This window comes from Medicago sativa, chromosome 6 (genome assembly GCF_051527215.1).
Source record: "Medicago sativa cultivar Bolivia chromosome 6, Bolivia_mono, whole genome shotgun sequence".
NCBI classification, from domain to species: Eukaryota; Viridiplantae; Streptophyta; class Magnoliopsida; order Fabales; family Fabaceae; genus Medicago; species Medicago sativa.
The window spans coordinates 70,525,635-70,532,852 of record NC_140754.1 but is presented as its reverse complement, the minus strand read 5'-3'; the positions used below and the strand labels follow the sequence as shown (position 1 = coordinate 70,532,852).

The 7,218-nt window shown below is 33.3% G+C and overlaps 1 long non-coding RNA gene across 7 annotated transcripts; it reads left to right on the top strand.

Annotated features, from left to right (window-relative positions):
* The first annotated feature begins 1,013 nt into the window (after positions 1-1,013).
* Positions 1,014-5,911, top strand: LOC146916580 (uncharacterized). Of its 7 annotated transcripts, none has more exons than XR_015015145.1 (8): positions 1,014-1,612; positions 1,714-1,764; positions 1,855-1,913; positions 2,931-3,133; positions 3,290-3,407; positions 3,625-3,667; positions 4,265-4,374; positions 5,200-5,911. It is a non-coding gene; the product is annotated as an uncharacterized LOC146916580 (long non-coding RNA). The 7 variants fall into 7 exon arrangements; XR_015015143.1 differs by having other exon boundaries at positions 1,855-2,379; positions 4,298-4,374; XR_015015144.1 differs by having other exon boundaries at positions 1,855-2,379; positions 5,298-5,911.
* Positions 5,912-7,218: the final 1,307 nt, after the last annotated feature.

The following is a 7,218-nucleotide window of genomic DNA, read 5'->3' as shown; positions in this document are numbered from 1 at the left end:
TCCTAAATTATAATGAAGGTTTAGTGAGGAAAATTGCATAAGTCGAAAGTAATGATCAGGTGAGATGATAACTTAAAATCAGAGTGACGTTAAGTGTAAGTGACTGGTCGATGTTATAGATGACAACGAATGTGAGACAAAGTAATAAGATATAAAGTTGTGTTAATGAGAAGAGTAGGTATGAAAGAGTTTATGACGAGGGAGAGATAAAACCTAGTTGTATAGAGGGGAGACATTATAAGGAATGTTGATGGGGAGGTAGACATCTTAAACACTAAGAATGAGGAATATGGTATGTTATCACAATAAAGTATCTAGAGAGCCTAGGATAGACGAGAGAATAGAACATGTCCGTAAAATGAATAATAAAAATAGAATAGAGGGATGTTGGCGTAGGAACAAGTTAGGCTTAATGAGGAGATAATGTGGTGATATAATCAGCTTGATAGAGAGTAGAGATGGGGAACCCTATGGCTGTGACGAAGAGTGATGACGATTGATTTTATATAAATGTATATATATCTTATTTACTAAAGTTTAACCCGTAAAGCTAACCCTAAACCTAATTTTTTCCCCCCATTTTTTCCTCCACTTTTCTAAGCCATTGGATCTTGCGCATTTAGGCGCCATTCAATTTTAGCTATTGATCATATTTCATATTTATCTCTTCTATTTTCCGAAACAACTATTTCATATTTATCTCTACTTCCGAAACAAATTGGCCCTACAACTATTTCATATATTTATATATTTATCTATAGCCCTATTTTTCCGAAACAACTATTTCATATTTATCTCTTCTGTTTTCTGAAACAACTATTTCATATTTATCTTTTCTATTTTCCGAAACAACTATTTTATATTTATCTCTTCTATTTTCCCCCCAATCTAACCCTAACCCTAATATTTTTCCTCCGCTTTTCTAAACCATTGGATGCTCATCATTTAAGCACCATTCAAAATCAACCGTTGATCATCTACACTTAATGCTGATCTCTTTCCAATGAATGAACGTGGCTTTTGAGTTCTCCTAGCATATTCAAAGTTTCTCTGCAATCTTTGACATGTGCTGTAAATTCATCACTTTCCAATGCCACTGTACATCACATTCATTTACTCTCAGCTATTACCCAAAAATCAATACTGAATATCTACAATCTTCTCCACACAAATTCATCTATTCTCTTCTTCATCTCTCACAACAATCCAGTCTCCCTTACCGCTTCTATTTCCGGCCATCGTTCTTAGAAGACTACCAACTGCTAATGTTCACGGCGGAGGAGAGAGAATACGAGAGTTGTCATCTGCAAGAATCATGAGATTACGGCGCCATCTTCACCATCCTTCCACAAACTACCGCAACGGAAATTCTAAATCTCTAATCCTACCACCGCCACAAGTTACGATAACCGCACTCCGCTTCACGTTGCTTCTCTCCACCGCTGAATACATGTCACGAGATGCATAATCGAATTCGACGTCGATGTCAACACTCAAGATTGCTGGAAAAACATTGTAATTCTTATCTTCCTCTACGTTTTTCTCTTTCGGCGTGTTCGCACCGGCGACAACCATTGAAGGTTCATTTGCAAATGTAATCTTATTTTGGGATGTAAGTGTTAAGTGTTTGTTGGGGTTTGGTTTGTATGTCAATTTTGAGATTTTCGTACTTGATTTTACCAATCAAATTAATTTTTCTTTTTTCCTGTGAAGGTTTAGTGGCAATTAAGTACATGTTTCTGTTTACTTCCCTTTTAATTTAAGGTAATTTACTTCTTCATTGTCTTTTTTCTTAGATCAGAACTCCCTCATATATGTTTTCGCTAATCAAATTAATGTTTATGTTTTTTGCAGGTCATATTTGGTTCGCTCCCGACAAAAATAACTGAACACGGATGAGCTTTTTTAATGTGGTACTCATAGATGCGCATGTTTAGATTTGTATATCAACATTTTTCTTTTCACCTTATTCCTCTTTTACTACTTGAATTTTTTGACTGAGTTTATCTTTCAAAACTGTTTTGAAATCCACTGTGGAAGAGAGAATATTTGGTAATTAATTTGGTTATGTTAAAAACTAGATTATCAGCGAATCCACTGTTTTATGATTTTGTTGGTTTTGCCTATCTACTTTGAGCTAAATATTTTGCGACTCTCATTTTGACAACCACTACTGATATGCTTCAATGACAATGTATTGTCATATGTCTCAACGGTGATGACGAGTGGTTCTACGGTGATGAAGATATGAATTCCATGAGGATAATGTGAAGATGATTAGAAGCTTTAAAGAGATATAGTTAAAGACTATTTACTTTGTTGAATACACCAATACAACTTTTAGAAACTGTCGGCGACAATTGGGTTTCCACCATTGAGGTAGTGCTGAGATCTGCTTCTCTAATGGTAGCTGAATTTAGAGCAATTGAATTGTTTACTTTTCTTTGATTTTTATTGTTTTTGCTGAATTTTATTTTATTTTCCTTTTCAGATCCTATCAATAGCATTTATCCTTAGATTGAGAAATTTTTTGGGTTGACTTTGTAAAAACAGTTTCGTTTCTTTGTGTATTTGAATCATTTTGTGTTTTAATGTTTTCAATGGTCTTATTTTCATTAGTAAGCTTTGTAATTAACTAGAGTTGATGCTTTAAAAGAGTTTAAGAGTAATCCATCATAAGTTACTTTGAGCAATTTCAGATCTTTTATAACAGTACAAGTATCTTATTGATTTGATATTTGGCTGTAATGGATTCATATGGGTTGGGTCCATTATAACAGCCGAAGACAACACTATAGTTGACCAATTGAACAAATTTGATTGACACATTGTATTTCCTAAGCAGTCATTCTGGTCAAAGTAACATTGAAGACAAGATATTTTTTAAGTTAATAATTTCCTGCACTTAAGCCTGTTTTGTATGTTTGCAGAGCTAAAATTCTTAGTTTGTGAGTTTTTCAACATCTATGCACCCTGAATGGCATTGTTTGGAAGAAGAATGTGTGTCAATTAATTCAGTTGAGGTTATTAAGGAATGAAATGAGTGCAATTTATTAAGTAATGAAATAAAGAAACAAATGTCTACCATGGATTTGGTATGGATCAATTTGTAAAGTAAAGGGGATACAAGCAGGTGATGAGTTTAACTTTTCTTTCTGCAAAATATTTATATCAGTCTTTTTTATCAGATATTTAGGTATCAATTTGTTAATGATGATTATATTTTAGTTGTGATATTGTTGCTTTGTTTAAAATAGAAGGCATTGATTTGTTGCAATGTGATTTTCAGTGAATTGGGCATGGCTAAAAGGAGTCAATGAAAGATATAAGAATTGACTGCTCCATTAGCACTCATGATTTACGGAGCCAACTATGTATATATGTTGGAGAAGTAACTAGAGTTCGGGGTAAGATTTCCTTCTCATGATTTTTTTTGTTTAGAATATGTGTGTGCATTGAAAATTGATGCTTGAGTTAGTTCTGGTGCATACCCTACCTCATACTTACAGTTTATCATGTGTGCTTTCCTCTTTACTGTGTTTAAAAAGTTAAAATATGGTAGGTAAGTCGTAACAAACCTTTTGGCTATCTGACATGAGTGATCAATATGTTTACTCTATCCAGGCAGCTGATTGTTATATTGCTTTCAATTTGAAACATGGCCAAGGTAACAAGGTTCTACCTCAGATTTTATTTTGTTATGACTTCCAATGCATTTATCTTATTGCCTTGATGTAGCACAACCAAAATCTGGATATAGTAAGAAAATAATTAGTGTGTTTCTTAAGAATTCCATTGCGACGTTATACTAATCTATGATGTTTACATTTTTAGCTATTTTTCTTTGTAACGATTCAACGACATTAAATCACGTTATCTCTAAAATAACAAAAAACAAGTTTATTTAGGGGTCTTTTTCTTCATATCATTTTTTTTTTCATATCTTGATTAGTGACTGTGTGAGACAATGTTTTTTTGCTACTTAATTACTCACCATGTTTCATATGCCTTTCTGTTTCATTGTGTTGTTGCTGCTAAAAAATCAGGTTTATATTTTGTAGCTCTTTTTTATTTATTTCTATCTTCTGGTTTGGATGGCGATAGTAATTAGTTCATCCTCCCTGACTATTTTGGTCATCTTGATCGTTGGCTAGGCTTTAGAGCATGATGTTTTGTCCCTCATTCATTGTTTCTTGCTACAAGTTCCTGTTTTGCTCTTTTCTCTTTCTCTATGACAATTGTTCTTTAAATATGCACATTGAAGGATCAAGTATCTTAGGAGGGTTTCTGATTGTAGATCCCCTTTCTTGGTGATCTGACACTGACTTTAATAAAGGAAATCAGTTGGCTGCACATTTGGCCATCATTTGCTTGGTGAGTCCGACCATTGTTGCCTTTAATCATGTTTCTTCTGATTAATCTTCTTAGAGTCTTCCTCATCACAAATCAAATTTGATTTTTTCTTTGTTGAAAAGTATGCTTTCCTGGTGATATTTTTTCCTTTAAATTTCTTCAATCATGTTTGATTGAGTAACAATTATGGAGATTTAAGATAAACATGATAGTAGGATGATTGGTTTGATCATTGGAGTGGATCTCTTATCTTTTATAGATTCACATTCCAGTCAATAAAATAAAAAAAGCTTGAATTGGTCTCTTAAAATAGGTCCACAGAACCATTCAAGAATATGCTTCAATTCATCACTTAGCTAAAATGAAGCACTGCTTTTACCTTTAATTGCTTAACATGCTCATAAATTTTAAACATTTTGATTGCCTTATTTTATTTTCAGGCCATTTTGACAGGTTGTAAAAGTCTTATTTAGTATTGATGTAGATATCTAGAACAAAGTCTACATTTATGCTTATGTTATGATTTTGGTAGTAATTTATTTTGATTTCCTTAGTTTGCTTCATTGATAGAGATGTTAGAAAATATAATATCTCATTTTGTATATGCACTGCACCAAGTTATGTGACTATAGGGAGTGGAATATAAGAGTAATTCTATGATCAACATAATGTAACAATTTCAAAGTTTTATTTTGTAAAAATTTATTTGTATTCTTGCCCTAAAACAAATCTTAAAGTCTTATTTTCACTCATATTTATAGTTCATTTCAAAGTCCATCAGCCAGAAATCAGTGCTTCTAATACAATTATTATTACAAGTTGATTCTTAATTTTTTTCATATGTAGACGAGAATGCAAGTACCGTTGTGTTTGTTTTATGAGTGGAGTTGGTGCCTCGGGAGTGTCTTTTGAGGTAATGTTGCTGCTATCCTGTGGTGTTTCAGAGTGCTTCGGCTGTGGGGTGGTCCGAGTACCGTTTTTGGTGCTGCTGTCATGACGGAACAACGGCTGTTGGTGTTGTTTTCTGTCTGTTGCGCAGCATGTCTGCTGTTGTTTTGGTTTGGACAGCTGCTGTCTGTGTTGGGAGCTTTCCTGGGGCAGTTTTGTGTTGGGAGAGGCATAGCTATGTGATTGAATTTTGGTGATTGTAATTAGATTTGAGAGTCATAGCTTTACTCATGGTTGAAAAACATAGCATGCAAACTGTCTCTGAGGTAAACTGTGCAGATCAATCGTTGTGAGGTGTAAATGAATATATCAAACTATCACGTGCAATGCGAAGCTGAAGGAAACATGCACCTGAGTTGTATATCAAACAGTTATAGGTGAGGTCTCGAAAAATATTATTCTTTACCAGATTTTGTTTCAAAATCTATTTCCCAAATCAAATTATTATTGCAGTGACTTAGGCCTATCAATGAAAGTAATTGTGGCAAAACTTGACTTGACTTTAAGTTATTTTATTAAGATGTATGTATTGTTAGTTCCTTATTAGTTAAAGACATTTGATGTACACATTTCGAATTGAATGTTAATATACGTGGAAATCAATGGATAATGGAGTAGTTTTCTTATGATAGGGTTTGTTTTTATTTATTTTTTGCAAAGTGGTAAATACACACCTCACGTCTACATATACATATAGGTCACTATTGAATTAACGGTTGAGTTTCTGATAATGATTAAAATATGGATGAAGAGCTGAAGATACTGATGAAGATGGTAAAGATACGTATGAGACGTCTAACGTAGTCTACGGCGAAGTATTTCGAAATGTTTGATATGAATTGATCTATTATATGTTGTTTTAAGAAACTAAAAAAAAAATTTGTGTCGTATGTAATTTTGCGCTGACAAAATTTCAAAGAACTTATAGTTTTCAACATTAAATTTAGTTATCATTCAATTATATATGAAATCGTTCTTCTTATAAGACCCGTGCAGCGCACGGGTCGGCGTTCTAGTATATATATAAATATGATGAGCAATGACGATGTCCATTTTATAAGGATGATGAGGATGGTGAAGTTTATTTAAATTATGGTGATGATAATGGTGATGTATATTTATATTTGGTGATGAAAATGGTGACGTTTAATTATGGTGATGATAAATGTGACGATTATTTAAATTATTGTGATGATATAATATTGATGTATATTTATATTTGGTGATGAAAGTGGTGACGTTTAACTATGGTGATGTTATTGTTTTTGTCGTGATGTTGTGCGTAATTAGAGAGAGTCTTGCATTAATAGGTGATGTGTTGATGATGTGAATGATGTGCATTTACTTGACGAATCGGTCCTCATGCATGCATACTAAAATTGAGTCTAGGGAAAAATGGTGATGAATTGGTGATGAAAAAGTCCAGTAACATATCTCTGGCAATTTGGTGATGAAAAGTCCAGTAACATATCTCTGGCAACTTGGTGATGATAGGTGTGGTACCACATTCATATAGGTCTTAGGACTGAGTCCATATGCATAAAAAAATTGATGATAATTTGTATTTGGTGAATAAGTGTAATTGTGTGAGACGACGAATGAGATTATCTGTCGATGTTTTTATGAAGATGGTTATTAATGACTATATGTGTTGTGAATATTTTGGAATTGAATTGTGACATTGTGTTTGTGAAGATTTTGGTTCTTATGATGTAATGATATTTTTTTTTTACTAATGTGGACTGAGTTGATATAGTATATTCTTCCAGGTTTTGAATACTATGTTTGAGACGTGATATGACTTTGACTTAATTGCTTGCGTGCTCTTCTCATTTAGTTTATACTATTACATGTTCTCGAAACTCACCCCTTCGTTGTTTGTGTTTGCTGGCTTGGCCCTACGGTTACGAAACCGTA